General features: G+C 33.2%; 1 long non-coding RNA gene across 1 annotated transcript in view; it reads right to left on the bottom strand.

Moving 5' to 3' along the window:
• LOC143238535 (uncharacterized) overlaps nucleotides 1-20,333 on the bottom strand; it is a 44,862-nt gene that overhangs the window by 16,057 nt on the left and 8,472 nt on the right. The window contains exon 2 of the long non-coding RNA XR_013020629.1: nucleotides 14,718-14,786. This is a non-coding gene — a long non-coding RNA (uncharacterized LOC143238535). The remainder of the gene's footprint in view (nucleotides 1-14,717; nucleotides 14,787-20,333) is intronic.

The raw sequence follows: 20,333 nt of genomic DNA, 5'->3' as shown, positions 1-20,333 counted from the left end.
TAAGCATTTTTCTTTCTAAATATTTTGATATAAAAGGGCCAGAGGCCATGGCAGTTAGTAACCATAAAAACTTAGATGTTATCCAGATGATCCTTTTTTTCAAGTTTCAATTTTTATTTATTTCGTCATGCTTAGCAGGTTTGCAACAAAAAAGGGACTATCGTAGTCTAATAGTTAGCTTACCTGGTTAGAGGTAAGAAAGCCCATGATTCAAGTCCGCATTGTACTGTAAAACATTTTCCATATTTTCAGTTGTGGGTATTATAAAAGTGATATTAAACCCGCTACCTAATTAAGTTAAAGAAGCCATGTTGTCAAAAAATGCTTCTGTTTAGCTGCTTTCAATCTTCTTAGCAGTTTAAAATGATGGACAGCTATACATGAACTTTAGGGTCTCTGATTTGACTGTATAACATAATGTGCCATTCAGAATGAATACATCAAATAATGATTCTTACATTTTTCGTGAACTAGCAACTATTTAGGTGTTATACCTCATGTAAATAGTGGACGAATTGGTTTGGTTTGTTTTGAACTTCACGCAAAGCTACACGAGAGCTATCTGCGCTAGCCGTTCGTAATTTTGCAGTGTAAGACTAGAGGGAAGGCAGTTAGTCATCACCACCCACTGCCAACTCTTGGGCTACTATTTTGCCAACGAATAGTGGGATTGACTGTCACATTATAATACTCCCATAGATGAAAGGGCAAGTATGTTTGGTGTAACGGGGATTCAAACCCGCGACCCTCGTATTACGAGTCGAGTTCTATGTCCGGGCCTAGACGAATTGAGAACAGAGTGAAGGCTGATTTGTCTTCTTAATTTATTTTTAATTTTATAGTGAAAGGGTTGTCGTTTTGTAGAATATTCATATTGTTTTATATAGAATGCCTTAAGGTTTTAGTAGATTCTTTAGTTTCTTTTGTTTCACTTGTTTTAAAAACGTTGTGCGCATTGTTCTGGACAACAGTTCTGTGAGAAGAATTTTAAAGCGCATTGTTCTGAGCATCAGTTCTGGTGGAGTAATTTTCGCGCTCATTATTCTGAGCATCACTTCTGTGGGATTAATTTTAACGCGAATTGTTCTTGGTATCAGTTCTATTACAGTAGTATTTTGCGCATTGCTTTGTGAGAGTAATCTTCACTGTACTCTGCTTTAATAGTGAATTCTTAGGTAAAGCACTTTTTTGTCTATGTTTTAGGAACAATGGTAATAATTTCCCTTCAAGAAAGTTCATTTGATGGAAATACATACATAGATAATTAAGCTTTGCACGCGGTTTTTGCGTGTGTTATTTATGCGTCCAATAAGAACAAGCTTTTGTTCTACTTCTATCCAGAAGCCTCTATCTAGATTTTGAGACAAACCGTACTCCAGGAGGTATGTAAACTCTATGTTATTTTATCATGTGCTAAGTTTAGCCACAAGTGAAATCTCATTTGGTGTTGTCTCATTCCTAATATGAATTTGCCACGTAGAAAAAAATAAAGGACTGAAACACTGATAAGTGTAATAACAATTTGTTAAACAATTACAAATACAATAAATATGTCAAAATGTATGACGTAGAAAAGAATCAAGGATTTCGTTTGCTTTGGATATTTGAACAACGTTAAACAAGGACCATCTTTCACTAGTGGTTCTTAATTTTCAACTGATAGACTAAGAGGAAATAAACTAGTCAACAACACAAACTTCCATTTATTAGATTTGATTGTCTCTTTTATAATACATCTATGTCGTGTGCGATAGGCAATTTTGCGATAATAAAGCGCCAGCTACGAACCCTTGTATCCACCACCTATACACCAGTGACCGGCCCCAATCAAAGATTTATAAATACATGATTAGTATAATAACAATTCAATGAACGTTTACTGTAGCTTTACAGTTTTCAATGATCAAATAAAGAAAATCATAAAACACAAAATAGTGTTAATATTAACATTGCTTCTTCCTCTATAATATATATATATACATACGTATAAAAAATGTTATGGTATTAATGTCCTGCATTCTGCCTTACATATAATGCAGATGGCAGGCATTCTTTCAATACCAAAAATATGTGTAGAAAGATAAGAGAGACACGATATGATCACGTCGTGTTTTTATATAGCAAATTGAACATATTTCTTCTCTTGTTGTGTAGCCTCGGAGGTATTGTAAACATGTAGCGTTTTATTTTTTCATTTCGCACAGCAAATACTTCTCAGTTTTTGCTTTACCCAAAAGCTCGTGTTTAGTACAGACTATAACGTTAGATAATACAAAAATATATGTGAAAAGAACCGTTAGTTATTCTCACCGATATAGATACCAAAAATTTACTGGAATCACGGGAAAGTCCATTTTATAGATGGTGTAATAAAACTGTTCAATAAAAGTTTCCTTTCCTATTGAAAAACTCACGATAAAGCATACAGACAGATGTTCAAAAGGAGGTAGCGCCACCTCCTTCATTTCTGGAATTATTAAGCTCAGTAAAAATTTTATAGCTTGGACCGAAAACCCAAGTTCTTCAAAGATAAATATATGGTCATTTATTAACAGGTCTGTCTGACAGAACTATATTTTACGCTTCACTAAAGAAATTTTAATATTTATTATGAAGAAGTAAAAGTATTATTCCAGCTGTACCTCCGTAGTATTTCATAAGGTGCAATTATAACTGTTGATAGACTAACTGTTCCTGACTTGTTTTCGACTTATGACTGAAACGGTTAGTGTTCTCGGAATCCTCTTTTGCAGTTTGATAGTTTGAAGGTCTCAAAAACCAACAGCAAAAGACCAAGTAGTTTATGCGATGTTCACGTGTTTTGAAATGAAACTATCAAGATATTATCTTACTAGTTGTTGCACGTAAATAAACAATTAAATATGGCTTCCGTTCCCATTTAAGTGTTCTGTTTTAATTTTACTCCAACCTAAACCGAACATGAAAAAGCGATATGCTGTATTTACAATAAACCTTAAACGCATAAATCGAATTCTCTCTCTATACTCCTTGCTTTCCTTTGGGATTTACAAAATTTTATTTTCAAAGCCATAAATTTTCTTTTTCCGACTTAGTTCTTCAGTTTATAGACATTCGGCAATTTGACCACAGCTTAACTTTTCAGACTTCTAGTTAATCATCTTAACATTCGTTTATTTGATTTCTCTTTTACATAAAGTTCAGGTCTAATGTAATAAATCTTTGGGTTCTCTATAAAGCCATCTATGTTTTTATTTTTTTAAACATATGTATTCACGTTCAAAGTACTTTTCATGTCTCAGTTCTATCCACATGTAAATACGTGAATTTCTCAACACAGTTGAATATTAACCATTACATATTTCACCAGTATTTAAATTATAATTTAAACACTTAGTTGTAGTACCTTGACTTTGAACCCTCTCACTTTTACAGGAAAGGATAAGCTTTCTAAATGCTAAATACGAAATCCCTTAAAACGGTTAGACAGTCATTCCTCAGCAAGATGTTGAAAATAACCAAAAACAAGGTCTAAATATCGTGCATTATTTTAACTACAAATCTGCGTAAACTTTATATTCATATTAATTTAAAATGTTATTTCGTAAAGATATATGTATATGTCTGTGTGTCTATATATATATATATATATACATATATAGACAGATGAGCTTTTGCTTCATGATTTCAAGCAAACTTCACAGGGACCATCTATGCATAGAGGTCTCTACTTTTTACCTGATAGATTTTAGACAAAAGGGAAGTGTCAACACTTCCCACTAACAATTCTTTGGATACTTTTATCTCAGTGAACAGGAGTATTTGGTCGCCAACCTTATTAGGTAGTCACGATATCAAGGTGTGGAGCGATCCGTGAACAGTGAACCATAGAATTCATAAACCGGTAACTCGCGGCCCATAACGAGTTGTTATTCTTCACTATAAAATAATACAGAAAGAAACAAAGAGAGGATGATAAAATTATGTGACTTTCCAGGTTGATAGATAAATAGACAAACAAATAGAAAGAGAGATATATACGTCTACATGTTCCGCACAATAATATGGGTGTTCTGTTTATCAATAGCATTGTAGTCCACAAGAAAGAGAAATATATATGTCTACATGTCCGCATAATGATATGCGTGCTCTGTTTATCAATTTATTAAACAGCTCATTTAAAATTAATATTCGATGTAAATAAGTTATATGGCTATGCGTTGTGAAATAACAGCTGTGGAGTAACGCTACCAAGGAAATATAGCTCCACTGATCTATGACGTAAATTTCAAAGTAAGTTACATCTAGAAACTGTAAATAATGTGCGTGCACACCGAAGACCTGTCTGAGAAAACCGGTTTCATCAAACCTACTTATCACACATAAAATTTAAAATTTAATTTTTTTAAACGTCCTAAAGCAAAATTTTAATATTTCATATATTTATCTGTATATCAGCATACCTACTTATCTTAAAATCTGTACATTTATCAGTCTCTCTGGCTATGAAGTGAAGATGACCTAGGAAGGTCGAAACGTTGTTCTCTCCTTATCAGTGAAAGTGTTAATACCCATACCAGCCGTTCTGAAATACACAGTGAAGTTATGTTTCGTTATGTAAGAATGCTACAAAGCTTTTCTGAGTCAAAGAAAAATGTTTTATTGGTCGAGGACAAAAATATATTATTCTTGCATAAAGCAGAACTATCAAAGAAAAACTTAATATTTTGAACGTACTGAATGTTCATTGATTGAGTTTTGAATTTCGCACAGTATTTAATTAGTCAAAGAAAAACTTAATATTTTAATTTTGTGTTTCAAGCGTTTTAGGTAAATGTTCATATTCTCGTTTCTTGCAAACTTAAGAAATAACCTTTTAAAAAGTTATGTTAGTGTTTGAGCCCCAAAACGAATATCTTTTGATAACATAATTAATATTTGTTGTAAACTGTGGCATATATGTTACAGAAGATAAAAATTCTTAAGTTTCCTTTTATATACAAAAAATATATTGAAAATGTTTCCTGTTATTTCACAAACTACTTTTAAACGTGCGAAGAAGAATTTGTTAAAATCATTGTTGTCAAGACTATATTCTTGTTTGCTTGCTTTTGTAAACGAAGATCTAAATATTGATTGTTTAGTAGACTGCTTTGATCTCATGTTTTAAAACTTAGTGTAAAGCAGATAAAATTGTTCCTTTTCAGCTATCCTCTCTTTATACGAAAGTTTTTTATCAGATTTCTCAAACATTTCTTCAGGCATTTCTCTAAAATCGACTGAGTTCATAGATATAAATTAAAAGAACGGTCAGATTAAATATCTCAAGATCCAATAAGCCCAAGGTCGTTAGCCGTGTCTCAAAACTCGCCTTTGGTCTCAGGAACACCAGTAAATAATAACTCAGAGGTCATTAGCCATACCTCGAAACTAGCTCCCTGTTAAGTAAATTGTATGAACATCAACTCAGAGCTAACTCGCTCATTGTGAGTGTGTTTGTATGTTTTTTCTGATAGCAAAGCCACATTGGACTATCTCCTAAGCCTACCGATGGGAATTGAACCCCTGATTTTAGCGTTGTCAATCTGTGGACTTACCGCTGTTCCAGCGGGGGACCGCTTATCGTGAATCCTCGATAAGACATCAAGAAAGTTCCAGAACAGATAGAAGACGATACTGTTCATACAACTTTTGTATTGACTCGTAATCCGAGGGTTGCGGGTTCGAATTCCCGTTGCACTAAACATGCTCGCCCTTTCTAATTTAGCAGTGCAAGACTAGAGGGAAGTCAGCTAGTCATCATCACCCACTGCCAACTCTTGGACTACTCTCTTACCAACGAATAGTGAGATTGACGGTCACATTATAATGCCCCCACGGCTGAAAAGGTGGGCATGTTTGATTCGACGGGGTTTGAAACCCGCGACCCTCTGGTTACAACTCAAGCGCCTTAACCACCTGGTCATGCCGGGCCAACCAGAACAGACTATGATTTACTATCGTTGAAAGCATATATCAAAGACGTATCAGTGCATTAGCATATCAAAATCGTGAACTAAAATGCAATTAACATTTAACGACTATTGTACACACACCAAGAAAATAGTACTTACATGCTTACGCAGTTTTTCTAAATTGTTTTATTTCTGCTATTGTTTTGTTTTGGTAATCGTTCATTACAAAAACGTTGATAGTCAATAGGAAACAAAGTGGTGATTAGTACCCATGTGTTAAACCCTTGCACCAGATTATTTACCACTGATGATTAAACTGTTGTAGAATGAAATATTAGCGTGCAGGCTCTCCATGAATGCCATGGTTATTAACAATACATTATTTGAAAGACTTGCCGCGATGAACAACAGTCGATCAAACCACGAGGTGTGACAAGTCAGCCCAACATAAATTATCCACTTGTTCCAAACAGTCACCAATTCTACCATCATGTAATTAAGTGTCTTTTTGTGTGTGTTAGTAGATTACTACAAGAATGCTTTAATGCGTGTTCAAAGTTAAATTATTTATATTTTTTTTTTACAAATGAGGTGGGAAATTAACTTCTTTTTTAATTAATAGTCCAGTTTAATCATATCGTACATGGTTGTAAGCATATGTAATCAGGTACATCTATTTATTATTCAACAAAATATAATGAAAGGAAAATGTTAGGTTTTGAAAAGTAAATTAGTCATTAGTAGAATACTTACGCTCCACAGCTGTGTGGTTATGAAGGAAGAAACATTTATCTTTGATACAGATGGATAGAAAAACACAAGTATGAAAGATCATCTCTCTAACACACATAAAACGACTGTTGAACTGCAATCCTCACTAATATCTAAATAACTGAAAATTTGAGCAAAGAAATTAAATTGAAAAATTAAAAGTAATTTTATACAGATAAACTCTGCTGTGAATTATTTTAGATAACTGTAAGTCCAGCCTAAATTATATATAAAGTACTGAAAATAATTTTGAAAACGATAAAAGGTATTCAAGGCAAATACTGTACGAGAATGCTACAAATTGCATCAGAGTACAATAACTTGTTGATTGTTTACATTGTGATTGGTGGTCATCTAACCATTTAGAAAGTGACATACTAGTACAAAAGCGCAGCAATAACACTATGCCCAGTAGTAGTAATGTAAAATGTGTTTCATTCATAACTTCTGGGAGTTTAGTAGACATTAGATATGTGTGTTTAACTGAACATTAGATGTTATAAAAGATACTACATACGAAAAATTATATTAAGAATTCACGTTTTCTGTGAAACTGTAACCAAGACTCTAAATAGGTCGAGATAGAAAAAAACTACAACGCTCCAAAATTGATGTTTACTATTTCAGGACACGTTCTTTAGGAGTTAGATGAAGGTAGAGTATATATCATGGTGTAAATAGAAATGCGAATGAGCTAGACAAAATTAGTGGCGACTTACCTGTTAAAAGTGCACACAGATTCTGATCCATTCTACCATTTCATCAGAAACACGGTTCATTAGGTAATAATTTGTCTACCAACAAGATAATGATCTCAAGCAATACAACCAATCTGGTGAAACAATATCATGGCGGTAGATCATTGTTTGTTTGTTGTTGTTTTTTATTTCGCACAAAGCTACACGAGGGCTATCTGCGCTAGCCGTCCCTAATTTAGCACTGAAAGACTAGAGGTAAGGCAGCTAGTCATCACCACCGACCGCCAACTCTTGGGCTACTCTTTTACCAAGGAATAGTGGGATTGACCGTCACATAATAACGCCCCCACGGCTGAAAGGGCGAGCATGTTTGGTGCGATGGGGATTCGAATCCGCGACCCTCAGATTACAGGTGGATGCCTTAACTCACCTAGCCATGCCAGGCCGGTAAAAAAGATCATGAAACACTCGTAAGCATGGCTTTGGCCTGCACGAAGTCCCTATATGAAAATTCTTAAGGTTTTATGGGCTTATGTGTAATCGTGGATGAATAAACAGCTTGGCTGAATTTTGGTTAGTAATATTGGATAGTTGGGAGAATGTATGTCAGCACGAAACAAGGTATCACCTTCTGTTTAAGTCAAAGGGCAACTTAATTGCGTTTCGTTTATATTTTGAACCATCACATAAATTTACGTTATTGTTACAACTTCCCGTTGTTTGTAGCTTTGGGTGTATGTTGTTTGTGTGTTCATATAATTATTTTCATTACTTTATATAATTATTTTCATTACTTTATGTAATTATTTTCATTACTTTATATAATTATTTAATCATGTTTTTTGTATTTTATTTTGACGTAAATGAAGTATTTGTAATATTATTCAAAGTGTTCGACTGCTACCAAGAAAGCAAAAACTTACTTATTAAAAACTTGTTTCTCAACAGGTTTTCATTCATATGAAATGTTACTGAATGAAAACTTGGATCATGACATGACACTGAACATGTTCCTCCCTTTCAAATGTTGAAGGGCGGATATGCTTGTAACAGTAAACCTTATTATTCGGGTAAGAATAGTTGCACGAATCACAATTACTCTGGTTATCATTATTAACTGTAAATTTTTGAAGTTCTATTGAGGTTTACTATTATTTAATATAATAATTCGATAAGATGTTTAATAGTATTGTTGACTATGCTGCTGAGTCTTAAGAAGGAGGTCAGTTGGCTATAACCTCATCTTTTTTTAAAATATAATCGTGATTTTACTCTGACAAGCATTGTTTTTGAAACAAAATTTACAGCCAGTGAAGTCTCTACCAAAAGTTTAATAACACAGTCTTGGCCAAAATGTTTGCATAGTTTGTGATAGATAAGATCATTATTATTAAGATGGGATAAATAAAGAAATAGGTTCAATTTTTTTTCCACTATAATGAATAGCTGCCCAAACATGTACTGCGCCACCTGTAAAAAGACAGTCTCCCTCATCTGTTTTTCAAGCAAACGACGAACAAGAATTCTACCATTATCTGTACTAAGCCAGAAACAGGAATCATATAAAAAGATGACATATCATTAGTATCCTAACTGTAAGTTGACATGCTTTCTTGCCCAAGTAAAACAGTCACAGCAGTAAACCCTGATTAACATTAGTTTGCTCAATATATACAGAACAAAGTAACAAATCATATATGTTTGTCTGATCGTACGCTACCTTCACTGTTACTGTTCAGGCATTTACTCAATAATTGCTCTGTGCATGTACACAATAACATCAGTATAGAACAGTGTACAATCATTTTGGCAAGTACTGTACTATAATACATATGAGCCTCTCTATCGTAACCGTTGTAATAACACAAACAAAAAAACATTTGAAAAAAATTGCATTTGTTTGTTTGTTTTCTGAATTTCTCACAAAACTACTCGAAGGATATCAACGCTAACCGCTCCTAATTTTGAAATGATAGACCAAAGAGAGGGCGGCTCGTTTTAGGAATACAAACAATTCGTTTACCTTGCATATTAGAAGTCTCACCGGTGAAAGAGCAGTAAGTGTTCGGCTTCATAACGCTAAAATCTGGAGTTCGATTCCCCACGATGGACACAGCAAATAGCTTAATATGGCTTTCTTCTCAAATGAAAAACCAGTACACATTAAAACTATTTACTTTAACAAATTATCCTAATTATATTTAAAACAAGTTGTGTTATTTCATCATACATTCAAGTACAAATGATTAATTTAAAATACTTATTTTTATATTAATTACTAGTGTAAATTTAATTATTGAGGATTCTATGGAAGAACAGTTTAAGTACAGACACATATAACACGACTTGCTTAATTAATATTTCGCCCTTAACCTCTAACGCTCTCTAAATGAGGTTAAATAATTACCTTTTTTATATTCGTAAAAAACAAGAAAATTTTAACTTATTTGAATGTAAAAAGTTCTCAACTTCAGATTTATGTGTTTTACTACTTTTGGTTTGCATAGTCGCAAAAGCGCTTGCTCGACTTTACGTAATATTGTTCCTTTGTTATTCTTTTAGTGCTTTACAATAATACACAATTACTCGGGTTTTCATTCTTACTGAATTAAGTGAGTTTAGCGGAAATACGCGTGCTGTAATTTTACTGAAACCAATATTTTCCTCTCTAATACAGTAATGTATTTATTCTGATCATCATTGTTATCACATAGGTTTGTTTGTTTGTTTGAATTTCGCACAAAGCTACTCGCGGGCTATCTCTGGTAGCCGTCCCTAATTTAGTACTGTAAGACTAGAGGGAAGGCAGATAGTGATCACCACCTACCGCCAACTCTTGGGCTACTCTTTTACTAACGAATAGTGGGATTGAGTGTAACATTATAACGCCCCTACGGCTAAAAGAGCGAGCATGTTTGGCGCGACAAAAATGCGAACCCACGACCTTCAGATTACGAGCCGCTCGCCCTAACACACTTAGCCATGCCGGTCCCCCTAGGGTGAGAGGAAATAAATGTAATTTTATTGAAAACAATACTTTTCTATTTAACACAATCATAAATTGGTTCTGATTATGGGTCTTATTGAAAGAAATGTTTTTTGTTTGTTTGTTTTTGTGGAAAACATCCTGCGTTAAAATCCTTATTTTTTTATGGCAATCTAATACTGTAAAACAATGTATATCTGTCTCTCTGTCGCGCACTGATGTCATGGCAACTTATTACGTAATTTCAGTAGTTTAGCTTCTTGTCAATTAGAAGGAAGTTGTCTATGATTGATCAAAATTAAAGATACATTTGAACTAAATGTACTAAAATAATGTATCTGTTTTGGAATTTGAAAAAATATCTTTGTTAAATCGTTGAGTTAGGCCAGAAGAGACGTAACTAAATTTCAGCAGACATTGTATACAACACATTAAAAGCTTAGCAAAGTTTTTAAAAGAGGGATGTTACGTCGTATATTAATAGTGGCAGATTATATATTGATAGTATTAAGCGCCGTAAGGGTTAGCCCTACCTCAACTAAAACGTACACAAATTACGATGTTAATTTATCCTTTAACGAATATAGGCCGTAATTAATAAAGGCTTAACTAATGTTAGGACTAAGGCAAGTGGACTTGTAGATTTCAGTGTCTGCGATTAGAATTATAATTAGATAAATATATTACTCTAGAAATATTTTATTTACGAATGTACTGTTACAATAAAGATGCTAATTTGACCGGTAATGTTTTGCGGTTCTCCGCTAGTAAGGAATTACATTACTATTGTCCACGTTAACAACTACTAAGGAAAATAAGAGTAGTCAAAACTTTGACGGTGAGTGTTTCTGGGAGCTGCCTTCCCTCTAGTTTATTAAAATAAGGGACGAACCATTTTATAAATATATCGAATATTTCTTTTTGCTTCACCTATCATGAAATTGAAAATATAATTTGTGACTTAGAGGTTCACTAAAGATTTTGAGTTACCACGTTCTCTGCTGCTGATTGGGTCAGCAAAACTATAAAAACACACAGTTAGGCCTCTTATAATGACGATGTACTTAAAATATTTTGATGTTTTTAAAGTTATTCTTAACTTACCATACGATAACCTAAATTAATTTAGGTGTGTGAATAATATGGCATTCCACCAGATTTATTTTGAAGTAATATATAGATATATATTTCCCCATTTCACCAAAGTTAATATAATCATTGAAAAGTTGATCTGTTATACAATATCCAATAATGAACTAGGTGCAATGCCATGGTATTATTCACGAGTTTCTACGTCAGTTAGTGGTGTGTTTACGATCGTAAACGCTAAATCGTGGGGTTGCATTCTCTTCGGTTAACATCAAAGATAGCTTTGTTCAAAGAAAATTATACACACACACGTAAATGAACTAATTTAGGTCAATTATATGGTGAGTTAAAAAGGACTTTAAAATGGCTAAAATAAAATTAAAGACAGTTATGTTCAGCTCGCCCTTTGTGTATTTTTGCGTGAAAATTCTGGAACAAAGAAAGTGTAAATTCCGATACCAAAGGAAAAAAAATTAAAACTCGTCATACCATACGTTTGACTCCCCTTCTATGAATTCCCGTGGTTGTTTCCGATCAAACAAATTACACTTATTGACTTTTAGCGTTTTAGAATAAGTACTTTTACGACTGATTTTCCACTCGTGTACTCTCGACTTCAGTAATCATTTCGTAAAAGTCTGACAGAGTCTGTACAATTTCCTGTTTTGAAGTTTAAACACTGAAATACGTTTTATATTTGGAATGTATGAATAATCATAAAGAACTAGAATCTGCTCTGCAAACTAAGCAAAAGGAAAGTGTAGCAGACAATACATGATAAAATTCCATGCCTAGATTGCAACGAACATTACAAAATATTATGTTAAACCACAGAAACAATAACAAGTGCTTATGTCCTTTTTTTAGTGGATAAAAATAAAAGAAAACTGCTACTCGTTTCTTCGTTTAAACCTATACAACAGTCGATCTACACTCTATCCTACGCAAGTCACTGAAACCCATATTTTACGGTTGTAAATCTGTAAATTTATCGCTTACTCATCGGAAGATATTTTTTTTAATCTGTAACTGATTGATAAAAATTCCTTATTACTGCAAGAGTTCCCTGTTGGTACAGCGTTAAGTCTACAAATTTACAATGCTAAAATCAGAGGTTCGATTTCCCTCGGTTGACTCAGCAGATAGCCCGATTTGGTTTTGCAATAAGAAACACACACACTACTGGAAGAAAACTGAAATTAAACAGACGATAAATTGTACTTGCATTTGGATGTCACAAGTTGAATATAATGAATCAACTTTTATTTTCATTAAAAGAAATTTAATGATTCGAAATATAACAAACATATAGCAGTTTTTGATGTGAGACTGGTTAACGGTTGAAAACCCAAGTCTTAAGTGAACGTATTTATCTACTTTGGAATATTGTATACCTTTCTTTGTCGTTAAACTGTTATGATAATTTTCTTGTTATAGTTGAAAACTTTAACTTTTCGTTAAACTGTTATGATAATCTTCATTGTTATAGTTGAAAACTTTAACTTCATGTTAAACTGTATGATAATCTTCTTGGTATGGTTGAAAAATTTAACTTTATGCCAACAGTTGGAATATCAGTTGAGATAAAAGTGATAAATGGAAAACACTTTCTTTATTTCCCGATTACGAAATATAAATAAATATATATATATGAGCTTCTTATAATATCGTAACATAAGAATATATCATACGTTTCTTCTTTCTGTATCCTTTATAATTATTCTGATTTTCTTCATTTTTCTATATTTGTGCAGATTTTTCACATGGTCAAGAAAACCGTTCAACTAAACTTGTTTCAAGTTACTTTTGTTTCTTTGTCATTATCAAAAATGGATATCTGTTACCGTTCGCGGAGAACACTGATACGTTACACCTTGGGTAAAGTTAGGGCAATGTTCTTCCCTGGTTGTACAGGTAATATTTATAGATTACGGACTCATAAATGTAGAATTAGAATTACCAGTCACCTGGTAGCTCAGTTTCTTAGGTAAATACGAGATTTCGTTTTGTATAGAAACTTTTCATTTATTTGGTCTGACAGAGATATGTGAAACGAAGCGACTGTCTTAAGTAGCATAAGCAAGTGCACACTTTATGATTGTGTTTTCAATGTTGAAAATAATTATTTTCGCTATGTATTTCACATTGTGTCCACTCGCTTTATTATTCCTCAGCTTAAGCCTAGTCACTCAGCAACGTTCTGCAATAACCTTATCTTGTCGAATCTCTTGTTTAGCGGACTTTTCCGATGAAGTTCAAACTTATATTAAGTTCACCTGAACATAATATATTCGACAAATTTAAAAATAATTATAATATTTTATTGAATTAACAACGATTCATATTAATGGCAGTTTTAACGTTTTATCTGTTTTTGTAGTTTAGTATAAATATTTTCACTCCTTATGATGCAAGATGTGCTTGGAACTAAGCTTTTATGATCTGATATTCTGATTGTTTCACTTTCAATATGGCAAAAACAACTACTTAAATAAAACTTGTAGAGTTTACAATAATCACTACTTTTGTCAGATCTGTGAAGTTTATGTAATTTATAAATTTTTACACCTCTAGAAGTTATAAAAATCTTAAGACTTCAATGTGCTGTTTTCATAGTCATAAAACTCATAAAATTAGTAAAGTTTTCAAACCTGAATAATTTATAGAATTCGCCATATGTTTTCCAAGATTTGTAAAATCCTAGAAATCACTACGTTTGTCAAGCTTGAAAAGTTAATATAAAATGTTTATGCTTTTGTGTGGTTCCCATAAGCTAGTACTTTGTATGACTTGTAAACTTCATAAAAAACACTACTTTCTTACGTCGTAAAAATTTCTTAGAAATCAATACTTTTGTTGGATTCGAAAATTTAAAAAATCAGTACTCTTTCCAGACTCGTGGTTTCATAAAAATAATTACTACTTTAAAATATAAATAATTTCTAGAATAAAATGTAAATAATTAGTATATAAAAATGTAAATAATTTCTACATAAAAATGTAAGTAATTGTTACATAAAAATGTAAACAATTAGTATAAAAATATAAGTAATTCCTATATAAAATTATAAATAGTTATTACATAAAAATGTAATTAATATGTACTGTGTAAAAACACCATTACTATGTAAATAATTTCTACATAAAAATGTAAATAATTACTATACAAAAATAAAAATTATTACTCCCTTACTTTTTATGTAATTCAGCTGAGTATCAACGATAAGTTTGCATACTTACAATGCTCAAATCCGGGGTATGATTCCCAGCAGTAGATAAAGTACAGATACTTCAATGTGTAGCATTCCACTATAAAGTCAGTAATAACCACAACAATTATTTATTAAACTTATATACAACACTACACTTGGTAAAACTAAATGCTTTATTTAATTTATAATTTAATTTAATTAATAATTTTCATACAAATTGGAGATTTCGTAGATAGTTCTTCAGTTCGTACAAATCATTAATTTTGCAAGACTTGATAAAATTAATATGAATCACTATTACAAGAGTGAAGAGATTGTACAATTACTACGTTTGTTATAACTTTTGGGTTTATATAAATATTTACTTTTGTTGATCATTAAATTTTATAGACGTCACTGTACTTTTAATATTTGAAGAATTCATCTAGAAAACTATTTTCTTTTGATTTTCCAAGTTCATGGAAACTCTTCAGATATAAGTCAGATATTAATTATGTTTGTTTATTTGTTTACTTTTACTCAAAGCTACTCAGAAATTATCTGCTTTCCTTAATTTTGCAGGGATGGACTAGATGGAAAGCGACCATTTAACACTACCTGCCCACTATCAATTCTTGGGCTACTTTCTTGCCCGGCCCGGCATGGCCAAGCGTGTTAAGGCGTGCGACTCGTAATCTGAGGGTCGCGAGTTCGCATCCCAGTCGCGCCAAACATGCTCGCCCTCCCAGCCGTGGTGGGCGTTATAATGTTACGGTCAATCCCACTATTCGTTGGTAAAAGAGTAGCCCAAGAGTTGGCGGTGGGTGGTGACGACTAGCTGCCTTCCCTCTAGTCTTACACTGCTAAATTAGGGACGGCTAGCACAGATAGCTCTCGAGTAGCTTTGTGCGAAATTCCAAAACAAACAAACAAACAAACTTTCTTGCCCACTAAAAACTGGATTAACCGTCACCTTTTATTAACCGATACGTGTGATACGTCGCCTCCACGTGACTTTTAATCAGTATCATTCATGTTAGTTCTCTGCGAATTTTCTTTAAAATCTGTTTTAGCTTTACTTTCCTAAAGCACTACTATGAACGCTTAACCACTAAATATCTTCTACACCATTTTTTGTTTCAAGGTTTGAGTTTTCTTAAACATCCAAAACAATCTCAAGGCATTCTGTTTGCCTCCGGTAGTTTGTTTGTTTGTCTGTTAAGCACAAACCTACGCAATGAGATATCTGTACTGTGCCCACCTAGAGTATCGAAACCGATTTTTAGTGCTATAAGTATTCAGTCTTACCGTTAAACGGCAACTTGTGCAGAAAAACATTCTTTGGTGTGATAATGTGTGCTGTCACCTGTTGTCCATTTTATGAACATGATCTAATGTTTTAGATGTAAGAACAATAATTACGAAAGAAACTGCTTTTCAAATACATGTTGAACATGAAGGATATTTTTAGTAACATATTTCCAGAACCAGCAATTGATATTTCAACCACCAATTAAACCTTCATGTAAATCAACTCAATCTTAGTGTATATATTTTTATAAGCCCACATTTGAAAAAATTAAGTAAGTGAAATAATTAAAAAAGAAAAATTAATTTTAAAAGGATTTACGTTAAAATCATTTACTGAAAATGGATAAGTGAATATAAACTGTATAAAAAGTGTAATATAATATTTGCAGTATTCGTATTAGCTACTAGATGGCGCGACATTATATAAATTTATGTAATTTGTTTTTTTGTTTGGGAATTTCGCACAAAGCTACTCGAGGGCTATCTGTGCTAGCCGTCCCTAATTTAGCAGTGTAAGACTCGAGAGAAGGCAGCTAGTCGTCACCACCCACCGCCAACTCTTGGGCTACTCTTTTACCAAGGAATAGTGGGATTGACCGTCACATTATACACCCCCACGGCTGGGAGGGCGAGCATGTTTAGCGCGACGCGGTCGCGAACCCGCGACCCTCGGATTACGAGCCGCACGCCTTACGCGCTAGGCCATATGTAATTTACCAATAATGATAATTATATATCTACATTCTTTTTATTTTTTAGTTGGAACAATTTCATTTGACAAGACAAAACACTGTAACATCTAAATTTATGTTGAGGGTTTTTTAAAATAAGTTTTACATCAGTATTTGTTACAATAAAAACTCAAGCATAGAAATAGAAGTAAGTAACATGTACCCGTGAATTCGGACATTGGAAAAGATGGTGCTGGTAGAAATCTCTCATGCTAAGTATTCTTAGGGTTATTATCTGTGGAGTGATAACCTTTAGACATTATGTTCATGCACTGAGTTAGAGCTTTATTAAAATCCTAGTGATCAATACAGAATAAGGAAAGTCTATTATAATTTTTAATACATAATATATATATCACAGATAAAATATCACTGGTATTATAATTTGAATACATGGTGCACCACTGATAGGATATACTGACATTATAGTCTTTAACACATAATGTTTCACTGCTTCGATCACACTGATGTGATGACTTTTAACACATAGTTTATCATTGGTATGTTTATACTGACATAATATCCGTTAATATAAGTGAATAATGATTATGAACTGTGATCAGCGACTGACGTTGGGCGGACATCAGTGCTAGATGGATATAGGCACTGTAAGCTTATTATCCTTACAGATGGATGCTTTACATTTGGAAAATGTTTTACCATCTTCACCAGCAAACTTTCCCTGATACTCAATGGTTTACATACTTGTGCTGGCTTTTCTCGTTATTAGCTCAGATATTTTTGCTTGAAATAAAGAGCGGATCCAGATGGTCATGATTGTAAACTATGTGTTCGATATCAAAAGATGTCACCTTGTTATGTTGGGATCTTTGTGTCTCACGTATTTCCGAAGCACCAGGCATCAGCTGATCTGGTTGAAAATTTTGTATTCAGTATATTGGTGAAAAAACAAGCTTTGATTCATCAGGTTGAAAACTTTCTATTTGATATGTTGCCGAAAAAAATAGGCCACAGATGATCTGGTTGAAATTTTTGTATTGGAAATAAACAAAACAAAAATAGGCCTGGATTGATCAAGTTGGGTTTATTTGTGATAAAGCACAAAGCTATACAGAGGACTATCAGTGCTCTGTTCACCACGAGTATCGAAACCCTTTTTTAGTGGTGTGAGTCCGCAGACAAACCGCTGTGCCACTGGGGAAGCTATTATTTTTAGTGTGATGTGAGAGGGCAACAGTTATGAAGTTAATGTTTCTAGCGTAATGTGAGAAACATAATAATAGTAGCATTCAGCCTATGGAGTAGATCTAGTAACACTTTAAATTTGTCCAAATGTTTGGTCATGTATTTATAGAGTTACGGCAGTGTGACTTCATGCTTCAAACTTGGCTGTAGTGACTTTCGTGTCTTGCAATCCATCCGTTTACTTACAATCTTTGAACCTTTTAATTTGTTTCGATGTATGTTTTATGATATTTGCCAACAAGGTTGATAGACACAATTTTCTTTCTTAACACAAATTCGCAAACAACAATACAATTTATAATAACGGTTATTACAGACAGTTATTATAAATATTGATTAATATACAAAAGTTTTTTAAACTTACAAACTATACTGAGTCTTCTATCTGGTCTAGAACTGAATATTTTATCGACGATCCAGGTTCACGACGAGTAAATTAATTCTGAGTTGAAATTTTTGCACCTCACTTAAGCTAGCTAGATTGGCTGGTCTCACGCCGCTTATAAGCTGACTTTTTACCGACGAAGATATTTAATGTTTTCGTAGAAATACTAACATGAAATTAATTCACTTGAGTTAAATGGTTTGTAATGCTCGAAATCTATAAACGTTCGTGGTCAAATTCTGTAGTTTTTCCGATTAGTAAGCATTTGCCACAATTATAACTTCTGAAGCTTATGGTACACTGACTATAGCTAACCAAACAATATTCTATTACTGTCGGGTCGGTTTATATACTTTAAGGCGAAATTCTCGAAAGTTCAACAACCTTCTAAGATACGCTAGTGTTTTCGTATATATTTATACAGAGTTAATTCACTGAAATTGAATGGTATGTAATGTTCGAAATCTATAAACGTTTGTGGTCAAATTCTGTAGTCTTCCGATTAATAAATATTAATCACACTTATAGCTTCCGAGACTCATTATATAGTGACTGTAGCTGATCAACAATATTCTATTACTGTCTGTCTCTCGGCGTGTTGCGATGGCTTGCTTTTATACTCATTTGGCGAAATTCTCTAAATTTCACTTGGCAAAGATATATTGTTGATTCTTACGCTCTAGAATCTTCTATGCGTTTAAAGAACAGACAGGACTCGCGCAATACGCATTTAGCGGTATACATTACATGCATTAAACTGAAACAAACGTAGATATGATAATAAATGTATAACAGTAAACCCGTTACACATATTATAATAAACAATAGTTCTTGTAGTTTAACCATAAATTTTGAAAAGTATATCAAGTGACTCAAATTGTGTAAACTCTGAATTAAACCGTTTAATATTTGCCTTCGTTTGGGATGACCAGCTTAAACGATTCGTACTATACTCATTTAGTAAATTTATCATTTTATAAGCATATAGAGACATCTTAGAGAGGTTAATATTATCTTGTTTTTAATATCCGATAAAGATAGAAAAACTATACCAGAAGAGTACATTAAGTACAAATACAGCCTGAAGCCAGTAGTCGATCGTGTTTTGCACAGCAAGTAATGTTTTATCTCAGTAGTATAAGCTTACTGATGTACAAGTCGCCTACACGTTCTCACGCTCACCATATATTTACGAGGTATGCGCTTTGATATAAAAAAGATAGAAATAATAACTTGACGACAACTTATTAGACCAGCTAAGTCATAAATCCACATCTTAGGCCCAAGATGTCGGGACATCACTTTACTGTCACCTTTTGTGATGGACGGCTTACACTCGCGTCGACCGTGAAATTGCGTGGTCGTGACCCGACGGTAATTCAAGTGAGAAGTAACCCGAGTCTAGTAGAGTTGGTACGAGCACCGTTTCATCGACACATAAATTTTTCCGGAGACGACCTCTCTGTCTCAGATTCTTGTATAACAACGTTAAGTATTTAAGCTGTATATCTGTAGAATTTGTGCTCGAAATACAGACTTACGAAATGTTAAGTGTATTATTTGATTAGGAGAGGTTACGAATTTGTTTTTAAAAAAGCAATCGAATTACGTAAGCAGAGTTGAAGTATTCTGACATGCGTATTACAGGTATTTAGTAGTTCGATAAACTTATAAAGAGAAAAATTTAGAATAGGTATATACTGGTAGGCAAACAATACGAACGTTTTCAAAAACAGAATGATACGAGATTAATCAGATATGGGAACTATCGTACGCTGCTTCACCTTTCGGTGTGAATATTTGTTTTAATAATTTATTAATACAGTGCGTATGTAACTACAACATTGCCTGATAAATAAGTTGAAAGAATTAAGTTAGAAAAATTCGTTATCAATTTGGTTGATTAAGAAATATACCTAGAAGTTAGACATAAACTTGAATAACTATTGTTTTTTGGGAGGTGTGTGTGTGATTAAAGCAATGTTCTCAAGATTCAAGACTTTTGACAAATAGGTTAAGTACGTAAGAGATG

Source organism: Tachypleus tridentatus, chromosome 13 (genome assembly GCF_004210375.1).
Source record: "Tachypleus tridentatus isolate NWPU-2018 chromosome 13, ASM421037v1, whole genome shotgun sequence".
Taxonomy (NCBI): domain Eukaryota; kingdom Metazoa; phylum Arthropoda; class Merostomata; order Xiphosura; family Limulidae; genus Tachypleus; species Tachypleus tridentatus.
The sequence above is the reverse complement of the archived record's forward strand: the minus strand, read 5'-3'. Positions and strand labels throughout refer to the sequence as shown.